The sequence below is a fragment of the Peromyscus leucopus genome, chromosome 10 (genome assembly GCF_004664715.2).
Source record: "Peromyscus leucopus breed LL Stock chromosome 10, UCI_PerLeu_2.1, whole genome shotgun sequence".
NCBI lineage: Eukaryota > Metazoa > Chordata > Mammalia > Rodentia > Cricetidae > Peromyscus > Peromyscus leucopus.
This window is the reverse complement of record NC_051071.1, coordinates 4621937-4639051: the sequence shown is the minus strand read 5'-3', so window position 1 is coordinate 4639051 and position 17115 is coordinate 4621937.

Below are 17115 nucleotides of genomic sequence, written 5' to 3'. Positions count from 1 at the left end.
CCACAGGTTACCGTCCAGCCTGGATACACACACCATAGCGTGCACCTCCACTCTGCAGCCACTACTGCACATCACATACACATAATAAAAACTTAGCATTTAAAAATATCTGTACCTTTATTTACTTCATTCAACCCCATTTCCAGATTCTTCACTCCCACTCCATTCCACATAAGAAACCACAATTAAAGCCACATTAAAAATGGTTTTTAAATCACATTTGTAAATTGGTTAAGCACTACTCTTCCAGGGTACCAATACAGTGTTTCTTTAGGCATATGTAAACAGAAGCAAATGTATTTCTTAAAGCTTTCCTTCACTTCTTACTCCTAGGGAGTAACTTATGGCACCCAGAGAGCTTTTGTCATCTCCTCTATTCGTTTCGTTACCGTTATAGCTTCATAGTGTTCCATGATATGCCACACATTTATTTCTGTGTGTTGTTCCAGTCTTTTGCTTTTATGAACAGTTCAATGAAAAGATTCTGAGCAGAGATTTCTGTGCTGAGACTGTTCCTTCTAGTCACTTGAGTGTATACAGCTGCCTGAAGAGTCTATAATAGACTTACACAGTGGTAGAGATGTAAGTGCCTACAGAGATATCCACGTAGCTGTTTTGAAAAAGAGAAAACCCAATGACCAACATGATTTTATAATCTTAAGGGTACAGTGTGGGATGACTCACCCCTAACAGGCCAGAGGGCCAGCTGGCCCAAACCAGTAAAAAGACACTTTCTGAGAGCCAACCTGGGTCTTCCTAAGGGCCTTAGCAACAGCAGCTGAGACATGATCTGGAGATGACCTGGACCAATGAGAGGCAGCCATGTCACACCAGCAGATGCATATTCATCAGACCTTCCCCCAGTGTGGGTGGAGGGTATATAAAGCTTGCCTCTTCCTGAATAAACTGAGCTTGTTGTTTTGACATTCTCCCAGAGTCTGTGCTGTTGACTCTGCACCTACTCAGCCCCTCCCCAAAGGGAACAACAGCAAGGACTCTGCCACAGAGCAGCAGTGGCACACATGCCTGGTTCTAACCAATAGCTCTCTAATTGGATTTAAGACGTGCTCAACAAGAGAGAGACCAGGCCTGGTACTGGAAACCTAGCTAACAAATTCAGTGGTAGCAAAATCATGGTTGTTGAAAGAGAATCTACAATAACTAATTTACTAAACCAACATAATCTCTGACAGTAATCTATAAACATTTGCCCTGATGCCCACAAATAAATGTAATCTCCACTTTTCATCAAGGAAATTTTTCTTTGTAACAGATGGAGACCACTACAGAAAATGACAACCAATCAAAATGCAGAGTTGTGGAGTCCAGTCCTAATGGATACATCTGCAAAGCACTCCTGCAGCTAAAACTCAGGGAACATTTCTGAAAAGGGAGCATTATCTCTTAGTAATATCAGAAGATACACCCATAAAGGCTCACCAATATGGCTACCCAAACATGAGCTAAATAAGGATAATCCCAATGAACATGCCAACTTTAGGGAGAAAAGCCCATGAGGTCTCAACCCTACACCTACACAAAGAACCATAGACAACTGAGGAAAGCTGGAAATGGGAGAGGGCGTCTTCCCCAAGGAAGAGCACACCAACTTGCTGTCCAGTGCCAAATGGTCAGCCCTGAAAAAATACATTCAGATGGCATTATATGGACTGAACAGATTATGTTTAGAAATACATGTGTGGGCTGGAGAGATGGCTCAGAGGTTAAGAGCACTGGCTGCTCTTCCAGAGGACCTGGGTTCAATTCCAGCACCCACATGACAGCTCATAACTGTCTATAACTCCTGTTCTAGGAGATCCAACATCCTCATACAGATGTACATTTAGGCAAAACACTAATGTACATAAAATAAAAATTAATAAATTTTAAAAAGAAATACATATACATACATACACACACACACACACACACACACACACACACACACACACATAGATGGCTTCAAGAACACTGAAAAAGGGGTCATGAATTTGAAGGAGAGTAGGGAGGGATATATGGGAGAACTTGGAGGAAAGGGAAGGAAGAAATGTTGCAATTAAATTATAATCTCAAAAAATAAAATAAAGGAATAGGAACCCAGCTGGGCATGGTGGCACATACCGGTAATCCCAGGATTCAGGCCACTGAGACAGGAAGATTGAACACTCAAGGTTAATCTGGAACACATAGTGAGGGTGAGGCCAACCTAAGTGAGTCCATCTTAGAAGGCAGCAAGCATATGTGCCAAACAGTATGTACAGTATAAAAGTGGAGGGGCCACACGGGAGGAGGGTGAAGGAGTTCAAAGGGAGGGGGGAGAGGGGTAACAAGATGGGGCAACAGGTAAGAAAAAAACAAAATATTGCTTGTTTTCCTCTCTCTGGGCTATGGCTTCAAATATACTCATAAATAAGCATATATGTAAGCAAATATATGTAAGCAAATGCATATGTGTGTGTGCATGTGCATGTGTGTATGCATGTATGTGCATGTGTGTGTGTGCATGCATGTCTGTGCATGTGTGTGCATATGTGTGTGTGTGTGTGTGTGTGTGTGTGTGTGTGTGTGTGTGTGTGACATGAAAATATAAGGAGGTTTTATGAGGGGAGAAAGGGAACCAGTAGGAGAGGAGGAGAGAGGGAAAAAAGGGGGTGGGGACTGAACATGAACAAAGGACAATGACATACGTGTATGGAAATGTCATGATGAAACTCACTACTTCTTATGTAAATTTAAAAATTCATTAAAAAATTAAAATATTCATTAAAAAATTCATTAAAACTAAGAGGTATATGTTTCATCTTCCATTTCTAAAATAACTTAGCTCAATCCCTTCTTCCTTTTGTTCTAGGTGACTCAGGAGGCAGCTCTGGGAAGGGAGCCCCTCTGGGAAGCCCTCCCAGTCTATACTGGAGAAAGGCAGGAAGGTGTAGCCTGCCTACCCTCACTCTGTCTCACACTGCACACATACATGCAAATGCCCAGGGCAGAAGACATCTGAATTTTTTTCTTGTGGGCTTCACAGAAAAAAAGCCACTCCAACTTCCATATCTCAGGGAAGTGATATTTTCTGTCTTGGTTTGTTTTTGGTTTGGGTCTTTGTATATGTTTGTGTGATTTTTGTCTATTTTGTTTTGTTTTTTAAATATCAAAATGGGAAGACCTGATTGATTTTCAGAGCAGGAATCACAATATTTCTGTTCTAGTTTTTTTCATATCTTGAGGTTAATCATATTGGAGACAGAAAAAAAAAAAGAAGATATAGGACATAGTAGCCTCCTCAATGTCCATTAATTTATTTTTCCCCCATGGACTTAGCTTCTAGTTATCAGGTGGTTTAACATACAATCCAATGTTGCAGTCTTATCCATATAAAAGAATGTCTACAAAGAATGCTTCATCCTTTTCATCTGGAAGTCCCTGTGAATATAAAACTTACATGTGTGGTGTGACTAAACCAAGTAAAACTTTTATCAATAAAAAAGGATTAAAAAAAACTTTTTTCACTAAAAAAACTTATCGACACATGCAGGTGATACTCTTTAGCTAAATTTCTGCTATGAAAAGACATTTTAAAGCAGGTGCCATTACATTCAATAGATTAGGTGGAGCTTCCATTTCAACCTCAGGGTATATTCAGAAATTTCAGGCATTTGAAGGACTGTGGGAATGGTCAGAGACATATTGGTTGTGGTTTAATTGTGACACAGACGGACCCAACTGTAAGGGAATAAGGCTGCTAACACCCTTCTCATTTAGTGAGGTCTTAGGCACAACTCACAAAAGGATTCCTGCACAGTCTGGGGATGTTTGACAGTGATTTTTTCAGGTAACAGGATTGGTTGGTGGATGTTTCCCTAGCAGGGTTTTTGCATTACTTTGCTGCTGTTTTAATTGTTATTAGTTTTAATTCACCCAAATCTGTGAGTGAATGATGGGCCTCCTCTCCTCTTTTACTAATTGTTTAAGATTGGGAGGTATAGCCGGGCAGTGGTGGTGCATGCCTTTAATTCCAGCACTCAGCAGGCACAAAGCTACACAGAGAAACCCCGTCTCAAAAAAAAAAAAAAAAAAAAAAAAAAAAAGATTGGGAGGGTATGATATCATCAGTTTCTTTCTGCTTTACATCTACATTAGCAGGAATTCAAAAGAAACATACAAATAAAATATGCTTATTCATTTAAAATCTTTGTGAGGCCATAATGAACAATACATAGCCACTCAGATGTTGGTGAATGGACTGGAAGACACAAGAGTTCAGAAAAACTGAGTATAGTGCCAATTGCAAACAAAACACAGATCTATTTTAATTTGACCCCTTAACTATGGAGAGAAATATCTCCTTTCTGTACTACACCAGCTAATGTGTATAAATGGTTTGGAATGTTCCTCAAGTGTAGTCAATAGGGATCTCAGCCATAGCAAAAAGGCTCCCATCCTAGAAAATGTGGGAATTTCAGTTCTTTGCAGTTCTGTTGGTTACTTAAGTTATGGACGTAGATAGAAATTCTGTGTTTGAGCATGGATTGAAGGAACTCTGAAAGCTGAATTGTAATCCTGGCACCACCCTCTCTGTGAGTTCAGGCAAATGAGCTCAGCTCTTACACTTATCCCCACTTCTAGTCTAGACCGTCCCAAGGCCTTGGGTATTCCGCAAAGTAACTGGGAGGAAGTGGGAGGGGTGGGGACGGTGAGTACCTGGTTAGACAGACCTTCCTCACAAACTTTGCAATGGCTTTTATTGGCAGGGTTCATGTTCTGGATCATTTCTCATATATTTACGCATTTTCTTCTGCCTCCTGGAAATCTGAAGTCTCCATGGAACATTGCGCGAAGGGTCATCAGCACAGCAGTTTACTAAAATAGCCAGGGCCTATTTATAAACCACAGGAAATTGTTCTTGCTCAGGATACAATCTGAGTAAGTAATCTGAAAAATGGAAAACACTGTTGATCATCCATAAGTTTTCTCATTTACTGTTTCCCAAGCTGACCTGGGTCATCTATAAGTTTCTACCTTTGTTCATACAGTTCATGAGATGGCTTCCCTATTTCTTCAAATCCTCTTCAAGGAGAAGAGGCTCAGGTTCCACTGTTTTGAGAGTGTGTTGACACTTCTGTACCTTTTCAGCATGCCTCTACCATTTCAGGGACCTCCCTTCTCTCCTCCTGCCCCTCCTTCCCTGCATCCCTGTCTCTCCCCCTCCCCAGCAACCATGAGTCACTTTCAATCTGCAACACGTCACTGAACACTTAACTAAGCTTTGCCTTACACTGTCCTAGCCTTTTGACTCTGAATAAAGCTGGATTTCCTCTGGAGTTTCTTAAGATTCCAAAACTGTAGCAGGTTGGTTTCCTGTGCCCACCTGGCTCCCAAGTCCTCACAGTCCCGCATATAACCAGGGCACAGTTTGTCAGTCAGGTTTCTATTGCTAAAAGGTACCTGAGACAAACTTCTTAAAAGGTGGACATTTTTATTTCAGCTCACAGTTCCGGGGCTTTCAACTCAAGGTCAGCTGGCTTCCTTGTTCTGAGGCCTATGGTAAGGACATCATTATGTGGGGGCACACAATAGAACAAAGCTGCTCATTTCTTGATAGCTGGACACAGAGAAGAAAACAGGATCCCAGTATCTCCTTAAAGAGCACACTCCAACAACCTAACTTCCCTCCACTAAGTCCCATCTCCTAGGTTGGTGACCAAGCCTTTAGCAAATGATCTTTAGAAGACAGTCCAGAGTCAAACTATCACTGAGTTTCTGCATTTCATTCCCTTGAGACTTAAGCATTAATGTATCTGAGCTGAGCTAACATTACATACCCTTCCCCAAATTTGAGCACCATGACCTCACCCAGGGATCGCCAACCAATTAGAATTCAATTTGCTTCATTTTGGAACCATTCTGTTGATTACATATCTCTCCCTCTACTGACTCAGCATAGAGAGATGCCTACATGATTGAAATCCTGAAAGTCTCTAATATTATTTGCAATTAACAGAGACAAATTCTTCCTGACAAGCAAAACTCTTTCTGCTTTCAATTAATTGCAAGGAAACCAAGTGTCTTAGTTGGAGTTTCTATTGCTGTGATAAAACACCATGACCAAAAGCAATGTGGGGAGGAAAAAATTTATTTCATCTTCTACCTCTGCATCATAGTCCATCACTGAGGAAGTCATGACAGAAGCCTGGAGGCAGGGACTGAAGCAGAGGCTATGGGGGATGCCACTTGCTGGCTTGCTCCCCATGGTTTGCCTAAACTGCATTCTTACACCACCCAGGACAACCTGCGCGTGGGTGGCACTGCCTACAGTATTCTGGGCCCTCCTATGTCAATCATTAATCAAGAAAATGCCTCCACAGGCTTGCTCACAAAACATCCTGGTTGAGGCATTTCCTCAGTTGAGATTCCTTCTTCTCAAATGACTTCAGCTTGTTCAAGTTGACAGAAAAACTAACCAGGGCAGAGTAAAGGCACAAGATGCACACCCCCTCAGAGCATCAGGGACAGAGTGAAGAATGCCTCTACAAGACTATTCTCAGAGGGCCATTTTAAATGGGGGCTGTGCCAATCTGGAGTCTTTAATCCAGGCATGATATACACATTTTATAATGAATACATTGATTGATGGATTTAATTTATCATTCCACCAGATAAGCTAGAAATGTTTATTAAGTGAATAAAGGACTTAACAATTTTTTTGTTAGCTGTTTGCCTTTTTTTTTTCTGAAAAAAAAAAAAAAAAAGTTGGCTCTAACCCCCAGTGCTTTCTTATGTAACAAAAAAGTCAAGCAAAGGCCATGTCTTGGTTCTGCTTGCACTGGGCAGACGGCCTGCATGATTACAAGTGGAGTTGGAGGCCCTTTGTCCCTTGAGATTATCATGTAATTCCTCCTCAGTGTTAAGCCTCTTTCTGTACAGAAAGTGACTCTCTTTGGGCAAGTCAGCGGGAAATCTGGTTCATTTTTGATGCTCAGCAAGGGTAAAACAAATCTTAATGACTTATGGTAAGAATTCTGAATGTAGTGGCAAGAATCCTCAAACCGATTCTCCTGGTTAACTTGTAAGTCACCTTGCATGTCCATGTCCCCTGCACATCTGTAACATGATAGGAGTAATCCTATAGGATTTTTAACACCCCCTCCAGCTCATAACTCTCCCAGCTTTATAATAAATCCTGGTTGACTTTTAGGAACTAGTTTGAAATCTATAAACCAGATAAGTTATTCTATAAATGAATGCATTGATATCCCTCAACGAGCACCACTACAATTCAGAACCCTAGCCCTGATAATCAAATAAATAATCGAAGTTAAATAACATAAATCCTGCTAGGAGAGGTACAAAACAGTTCAGTCAAAGGAGGATTTCCTATATTAGTACTTCCCAAATCTTACATCCTAGAATGCTGTCCTATCATATTTACCAGTACAGTTGTGTCCCAGTAAAATCATTTATAAAACGCTTCTTTGCGATTTTGCACTGAGAATTTAAGCAAAGTTCACCTAATTCATTTAGTTATTTTTAATCTATAATAGTGTCCCAAATTTTTTATACTTAATGGTAAATTTTATCAATCTGTCTGTCTATCTATCTATCATCTATCCATCAGGGACTCTGTACACAGCCCTGGCTGTCCTAGAACTCACTTTATAGACCAGGCTGGCCTCAAACTCTCAGATCTGCCTGCCTCTCAAGTGCTGGGATTAAAGATATGTATCACCATGACCAGCAAATTGAATTATTTTTAAAAGAGTTATTAGTACCATTTTGTGTGTAGCTGTGTGTGTACCTGTGTGTGGGTACAGGTGCCTGTGGAGGCCAGAAGCATCCGGTCCCCTAGAAGTGGACTTACAGACAGTTGGGAGCTGCCTGACATGGGTGCTGGAACTGAATTCCAGGGTCTGGAAGAGCAGCAAGTGCTTTTAGCTGTTGAACCATCTCGCCAGTCCCAAAAATAAATTTTAGAACTCCATATTGTTCATCTTAGAGAATATTAATGAATATAGATTTAGATGGCTATTCTAGATTCAGATTTAACATCTTTGATAAGAAAACCACATGACCATTTTCTTAACATGTTTTTGTTATTATTTTTAACATTGTCCTATTTTAACATTGATATATGATTCAATATTAAAGAAATGCATAGGATATAAATGGAAGATACTCCAAAATGCTACCCTCCCAAAATACTCACATTTCAGTGTATACACCCTTAGATTTTCCCATTTTGTGTAACAGAAATTAAATTATTTCTGTATTATCTTGGTTATTTGCTCTTTTTAGTTGTTGCTGTATCTTGGAACACTTTCTGCAAGCCTGCCCACTCTATCACAGCCTTCTAATGGTTTGTTTTCTGTATACTATTAGGATTTATGAGGCGACCATGATCCATATACACTCATCTTTGTGTACTTTTCTCTAGCTTACATCAGTTAAGTACAGCATAGTGATCAACTTTAATAGATATTGATTACAAAACAGTTAGCCCCATAATAGATGAAAATAACCCTTTGCTAACATTGTACCTTGGGCTCTCTTCACCTTCATATCTTGTTTTTACTTTTTGTTTTCTTTAAGATACCTACTATGTATCTGAGGATGGTCTTGAACTCCCGATCCGCCTGCCTCTACCTCCCAAATGCTGAGGTCACAAGCATGTGCCGCTATGCCTGGCTTCTCTCTACAATCTCTCGCTTTTTAAAGATTAATCTTACTTTATTTATTTTGTGTGTGGGCTACGTGGAGGAGTGCATGTTCCATGATGGAAGTGTGGAAGTCAGAGGACAGCTCGCAGGCCTCTCCTCCCACCATGCAGATTCTGGGATTGAACGGCAGCCACTAGGCTTGGTGGCCGGTGTCTTTACCTGCTAGGTCATTTCTCGGCTCTCTTTCTATTCTTTTGAATCTGTGCCAAATGGAAGTGAAAATTACTATTCATCATCATTTGAACTTGACTTTTTAAACTCTGACTGAGGTGGAGTATATTTTCATACATCTATTTCCTGTTTTTTGTTCCTTTTCCTGAGCTGTCTGTATCTTTCGTCTGTTTCCCGGTAGTATGGCCTTTCCCTTATTGATTTCTAAGACTCACTTTTATATTACAGAAATTATCCATTTCTTTTCTGTGATGGTAATTATTATTTTATCCAATTAATTGAAGCCCAAACATCTTGTGAAATATGTTTTAAAGAATATCTCAAACTTGGGAAAAGCCATATTCAGACCTGCTCTTTGACCCTCCCACATAGGAAACTGGACCAGAGCACCTGCTGGATTTCAACCTCCTTGTAACAGTAAAATATATTATGTGCTTAGACACACTTTACTCACTCATGGCTTCTCAGTGGCAGCCATGTTAGATTCACAGTGGGCCCAAGTTCAATCTATAGAAATCTTCCCCAAAGATTCTTTTGTGTTATTTTGTGTTGTGTTCTTTTCTCACAGTTTGAATCCTATCACTACAGCTCACCTGACCAAGATAGCTGGCTTCAGAACTGTAGAGGTGGCTCAGCAGTTAAGAGCACTGGCTGCTCTTGCTGAGGACCTGGGTTCAGTTCCCAGACCCCACGTAGTTCCTCAAGCTCTCGTAACTCCAGTTGCAGGGGATCCAATGCTCTCTTCCAGACTATGTGGATACCAGGCAAATATGTAGTGCACAGATATACACATAGGTAAAACATAAACATAAAACTCATAAACATAAAATAAAATGAAATAAATCTTTTTGAAAAAAGGTAGTTGACTCCAGAGGTTCGTGTATTTGGTTATAGTGAGTTATATTCAGCAATTGTTACATGATGCCCCTTAATCATTTATCCTGGTTAACTGGATGTGCTGGCTCTGTGCCTGGTACAAAGATTAAAGATTAGTAACGGGATGCACAAGGTACATCACCACCAGCTCAAGCTATGTCACATGATTTAACTTTCTAGCCTCCTCCGAGTGCTGCCCCCCACTCCTCAGGTCTAAATGTGACGAAATTCTTTCTTGTTAAGTATATTGACTTTCTTACAGGAGGAAAAGGCCTTTGATAATTTTGGTACCCTAGAGCTATATTTGTGAGAAAACTATAATACATCGTTTGTGATAATAAAGCATTTTCATATGTCATCTTGAAAGAATTAGATTTCCTCAGACTTTGATTTTATTTATGTCCGTGTTCCATAAGAGTCCAAATAAGATAACCATATACACCTGTGCCAAACATAGCCAAGATATAGGAAGTAGAGAAACAAACACAGTCAAGACAAAGGAATTTAACACTCTCTGGATATATTATAAAGTATAAAATCAACAACACACTAGAGGTAGGCTGAGATAGGTTAAGTCTTTTTAAGCCAATGAATTATCTCAGATCTCTAAAGTTTGACTACTCAAGCCTAAATGTATATTCAAACAAAAAATACTTGTAATATTTGTTTTTTATGTTTTTTTTTGAAACAGGGCCTCAAACTCACTACAGAAGCCTTTGAATTACTGATCCTTCTGCCTCCATCTCCCATGTGCTAGAATTATAGGTGTGGAACACCATGCCCAGACTATATACAGTATTTGTAAAAGGAAACAGAAATGTCAGCTCACAACTGTTGCAGCTGCTATATAATACAGCAACATTAATTTTGTTCCACAATTGGTGTTCTTTCCTTCTACAGGTTTCCCCAATAGAAGATGCTCAACAGACTAGAAACACCACCACCACTCCCAGGCTGAACAGATCTAAGATTCCCTGCTTTAGTCTCCCAAGTGCTGTAATTATAGGGGTATACTCCATGCCTAGCTCCCTCTAATTTTCAAGTGCTCATAGTAGATCTGCTTCAAGGCTGTTATAAAGCAAGCTAATCTGCCTTGGTTGGGACAGAAACCCCCATTTCCACTCAATTTGCTGAGATACAGGTGAAATATCCCAGTAAGTGAACACAGGAAACAGCGCTGCAAACAAGCAAAGGTACGTTTAGGGTAGAATCAAAACTGCCTTCCTGGGGTGTTAACTAACAGTACCTTCGATTTCTTCTGAGCAGAGAAGATACAGCATAGAATGTGGTTTACTGGGCCACTGCTTCACTCATTTAAATCGGGTCTCATGGATGGAACACACTGACAATCGTGCCGCATTATAGCTGTCCAACCAATCTGCCTTCATAAACAGAAAGTTTAGAAAAGAGTTCAGCTGTTTCACAGGCACACCCAGATGCCTACCACACTCTGTCCCACACCCTGGACTCGCACACTCACCCTGCACTACCCAGCACACAGCATGCCGGTTCACGCTACCTTGACTACACTGCAAGTATATTCCACCCAGCCCAGAGCTGTGTGAGGGCCTCTTGAAATTTTCTAAATCTCTCTGTTAGCTGGAGATTTGGGCTGAGTTTTGACAGTCAGATTTGTTGTTGCTCCCAACCCCCCAGGCACACAGAGCTACCACACTCCTCATTCTTCTGATTTGAGTGCTTTTGCTTTGATTACTTAATTTGCTTTTCATACTTTGCAGAGGAATTTAAATAGCTCAGATGTTTAACTCTTGAAAAAAAGTTACCAGTCACACACAGCAACTACTTCCTTTGAGAAATGTCATAAAGATGCTCATGATGTATTTCCAGACTTGGGGAGCACAATGTGAAAACCAATCCACATACTTATGTTCTACACCAAATAGGACCTTAGAAAAAAGAGCATGTGGGTTGGAATGGTGCCATTCCTGGTGTATAAACCATGCATGCATCCAGAAGCTCCAAATTCAAAAGTGGCTGGGCATTATTTCATGATGGCCCCAGAGCACAAGGCTGTTGGCTATAAGCAGAAGGAAACTCTAATGTAAAGGCTTTGATAGAAACAGTTGCCACGGGGATTTGATTGCTGTTGATTGCTCGTGAGCTCTGGGAAATGATACAAACAGCCTGAAAACAGTGATGTATCTAAACTTGTGGAAGCACAGGCTGGACAACACTGGGCTGAGTGAATGTGTTCCTAGATGAGAGGGACACTGAAGAGGGACCCTGGGAGGAGCCTGTCGGTTCTGAGAACCACACTGACAAAAAGCTTCTCCAAATTCTGACGGCTGTCAGAAACTGCACAGGGAGATGCTATTCTCCTTAGCTTAGTGCTTCCTTAACAGTGTTTAAAGTGAAAATATCTTAGAATGACATAATATCACATGCTCTTCTTATGCGTCAATATGACTAAGGAACAGAAGGTTTCTGAGACGGAATGTGTCTACAGAACCGAGATGGAGGAAGAGCCTCCTGCCTGCAGTAGGTTCTTGAGGAGACAATGTTGTGGCTGTAGACGAGGATCTGGGGGCTTACCAGTTGGCCAGTGGCCCCCTTCTGGGGTCAAAGCTGCAGATGGTGAACCCCAGAAAGGGGTTTCTTGGTGCCTAGCAGAAGCCAGCGTTAATCCTCAGAGACCACGTTGCGTAGGAAAAAGAGCTGTCCTTGCATAAAAGCTCAGACCACTTCAGATATTTACAGAATTAACATTTCAAGTTAATTCCCAAACCCAGCCCAGTCCTAAGAGGCTGCCTAACAGGGAGGCAGAAAATCCTCTGCAGAAACTCATTTGGGTCTCTTCACTCTCTTCCCCCATCAAGTCCCTGACCAGAGAAGTAAGTTTTTGGTTTTTTTTTTTTTTTTTCTTTCACCTTTCTGAGTGGATCTCAAAGCTCTTTACAGACAAGAATCGAGGTTATCCCAGGACAGAACTCTTAGTTTATATTCATCAGATTACACTTGGCTAAAGTAACAGTTGCAGTTGGAAGCAGGAACAGGCCTCATGCTTCCTGTGAAGGCCAGGGTTGATTTGTAATCACAGGATGAGTCTGGACTACGAGTCAGATCTCAGGCTCCAACACGGCAGAGGTGGTGGGCCAGGACCTAAGCATTGCACATGCTGTTTTCATATGCTACTAGCTCCTATCCTGAGATCCAAGGAGTTTCTGCAGAGGATTTTCTGCCTCCCTGTTAGGCAGCCTCTTAGGACTGGGCTGGGTTTGGGAATTAACTTGAAATGTTAATCCTGAAGATATCTGAAGTGGTCTGAGCCTTTACACAAGGACAGCTCTTTCTACTGCACAACTTGGTTTCTGAGGATTACTGCTGGCTTCTGCTTATTTCCTTATTATGCTGTTTCCAGCTAGGGGGTCATGAGTACTGGGAAGAGGGTTCTAACAACTAACATGTACAATTCATTGTGTGCCAGATGCTGCCATAAGGCTATTACATTATTGATGACAACACTTGGAGACAGATGCCATTAGTATCCTTCCATCAGACAAATGAGAAAGCGAAGGCACAAAGAAATCCTGGCCCAAGGGCACAAGACAGTAATTATAGTTAGTTTCAATGCTTGTCATAAGTATTATTGTGATTTTTCTCAGTTTGCAGGCAGAAAAACAGGGGGAGTTTCAGATATACAAGTACTTATCCAAGTTCATACTGTGTGATGTGGTGGTATTGCCTACCGTTGACATTTGGGGCCTCAGTCAGAGCCATAGTCCATAAGCATACATATGCAAAAGATAAATATGAAGCTAATATTTAAATGTGTCCTGAGTTCCTACATTGACAGATAAACTTTTGTAACAGCCTGGAAATCCAATTCAAAAGAATTTTCAGATTCTTCAGTGTAAACCATAAAGAGGCAATGAACTTGGAGAGTCAGGCCCCGGCCCTGGCTCAGTTGGCTTCTCTCCTGAGTCTTGCTTTGGGTCCTGCGGCAGTAGCATCCATGCTGTACATGGTCTCTGCAAACAGCTGATCCTAGGCTATCCCTGAATCCAGTGGATACACATCTTTGGGAATATGAATTTAGAGCTCATTGTTGTTACACAGGGAATTCTGGTCTCTGACCTGGACCATGAGTCTTGAAGAGGAGATGTGTGCTCTAGGGTGATGTTCTTTGTTCAAGCCTTCACAAGGTCAGAGTAGTGGGTGTCCCAGGGGATCACAACGAAGAACCTTTTCAGAGGGTATGGGGTGAGAGTAAAGGCTTTTCCCATCTCCCAAGTCCAACAGCCTTCCTCCAGAAAACTCCTTCACCATCACCCTGTCTGAGTCACTGCTCACAGTTTTCAGGGGATCCGAAGTGAATAGAGTGAGTGAGACTGTGGAAAGTAAGGGACTCTAAAAGTGGGGGCAGGGTGTGTGAGGGGAGGGAGCCTGAGAGATTTCCCTTCTCCCACCCACACACTTCCTCTTCCCACTGGGCCCGCCTTGGCTGCACAAACACTATCAGAACAGATCCAAGTCAGGCCACACCCTTTCCTTGTTTACAGACACAAAGGGAACTGAGAATAGGAGCCGTCCTGAAATGATTCTTTCAAAAACTGTTAATTCTTTAGCCTTGAAAATGAACACTTCTTAAAAACGAGTTGACCCAGAGTAAAGCCCTTTCTTCCACAAAATTTTAGGGTAATGAGGGACCTGCCTGCGTGGTCAGCTTCTGTCTCTGAAACCACTTCCTAGCACCTGGCATGGGCTATTTACATGGATTTAGGAAAGATCCTGTCAATCTGTCCAAGCTTCTAAATTTAGTTTCCATACATAAATACAATTTCCTGTGTTATCTATCATAATTAAAATGTTCCATGGGCTTCATTTTGTATTTGTTGATGTTCAAATGTCATCATTCACAGTGGCAAACTTGCATTTTGAAAGAACCAAATCAACACTCCCACTGACCAACACCCTTCAAGCCCGAGCACTCACTGCAGAGGAACAGAAGGCTCCGGCCTCTGCATCCAGTCCCACTAACTTCCAGCTCACTCTGTCCTCCTCAGATGCCAATGTTGTGACACAGGAGAAGTAAAGAGAGACATCCCGTCTGCCTGAATACCAGAGCTTTGCAGTCCTGCTTCTTCACTCTAGAAACCATCCAGACCAGCAGAAACAAAAATGATCAGATCTTAGCCAAGGGATTGGAACTAGAAAAGGGAAAGTGGTCAAGAACTGGTCTTTCTTCCTTCCATCCCCTACCCATGTATGGGTTCCCCTCTCTCTCCCTCTTCTATCACTCTTCTCTTTCCTTTCCTCCCTCCCTCCATGCCCCTCTTCCTCTCAGTCTCTCCTTCACTTTCTCAACACCACTTCTTCTACTCCTTTACGTTCCCGGTGGCTACTCAGGCAGCCCAACCATCTGATTGGCTTGAGTCAGGTGTCCATGTCTGTTTAATCAGCTGTGACTGGAGGGATGGGTGTAAAATAAGCCCCGACCTTTCCTGTGGTAAGAGAAGACCTCTGCCACATGGAAGTGGGTCTGTACTCTGAAGAGGGCCTAGTCCGTCTCGACACATAGCATGTACTTATTAGTGTATGTACTTATTTTTTATCACAACTACTTCACCACTGCCTCACCTCTGGATAATAAGCATCCTAGGTCAGGCTTCATACCTGTGCTTCTGCTGTTCATGTAGCCTCGATGACATAAAATCATCAAGACAAAATTCTTCTCATCCTACCTGCCATCATCAAAGTCTTTTCTGGCTCCCTACAAAGAAGAAATATTGTGTAGAAGCCATCATGACCACAGCTTGGTCCTGTGCTGAGGCTGTTTGGCATAGGCTAGAATATTACTATTGTCCACCTGGCTCACTTTTCAGGCTCTGAGCTGGGTCACGACTTACACTGCATTTACTCCATTTGCCCATTATGCAAAAACAATAGCCAGTTCTACCCTCTGAAATATCATAAACCTCTCAGTCCATAAATCCTAGACTGGGATATCTGAGGAATTTCTGGCATATAACCAGGAAACACAGCCAATCTAGATGTTAGAGGAATGTCATGAGTTTGTAGCCAAGTAGGAACATTAACACTTCACTCATATTCCAGAGGAATACAATCATTCTGCAACAAGTCTTTAGGGAATGGGCAATATCACTATTATACACTTTAAGAAATGTGGAAATGTGTATTTGATTTCTCTGATATATGAGTTTATGGGGGAACAAAATGCTCGTTGTAAACTAAATCTGTGGTCTGTACTGCCAGATTTTTTCTCTCTCTCTTTTCTTTCTTTCTTTCTTTTTTTTTCTTTTGGGTATGATCTCATGTATTCCAGCCTGGCTTTAACCTCCAATTTAATATGTAGCCCCAAATGACCTTAAACTCTTCTAGTTCTCCTACCTGCATTCACCTCCCAAGTTTTGGGATTATAAGTGTGGGACACTATACCCAACTAGTTTCCATACACACACACACACACACACACACACACACACACACACACACACACACACACTTTTCTTACAAAACTGGCTAAAGACAAATTCTGTAACAAAACTAAAATGTCCTTGCAGTGTGTTCAACCTACTGCCCTGGGCTTTGTGTAGTCAAGGATAGTTGCAAATGCACACCCCATCACAAATTTCTTAAAACATTACAACTTTTTTTTTTTTTGGAAATTGGTTATGCAGTTTAGTAGTGTCTGAACTTTGTATATGACAACACCATGGTGCAGTGTCAAAAGGTTGGCTGTACTTGGCTGTAAGCTAAATGTCATTAACCTTGTTACTTTTCATATTCTGGTCATATAGTGGGCATTTGCTATGTGCAGGATGTTGTCTTCTATGTTACATATACAAAGATAAAAGATACAGTCTTTGCTTTCATGACACTTTGCAGAAAAGACAGCTCTTAGACCAACAATAACATTGCAATGGATTATGGGCAAGTACACACAGGCTGTTAGGAGAAACAGAACAGTAATTGTCCAGAACTGTGTGCACTGAGGAAAATTTTTCTGGTAGATACTGGTAGAGAATCCTGATACTCAACCTGCTTTTTACCATTTAAAACAGAACTGACCAACTAGCTAAAGTGGGGAGAGTACTCAGAAACAGAGTTAACCAACTAGCTAAAGTGGGGAGAGTACTCAGAAACAGAGTTAACCAACTAGCTAAAGTGGGGAGAGTACTCAGAAACAGAGTTGACCAACTAGCTAAAGTGGGGAGAGTACCCAGAAACAGAGTTAACCAACTAGCTAAAGTGGGGAGAGTACCCAGAAACAGAACTGACCAACTAGCTAAAGTGGGGGAGAGTACTCAGAAACAGAGTTGACCAACTAGCTAAAGTGGGGAGAGTACTCAGAAAGAGTTGACCAACTAGCTAAAGT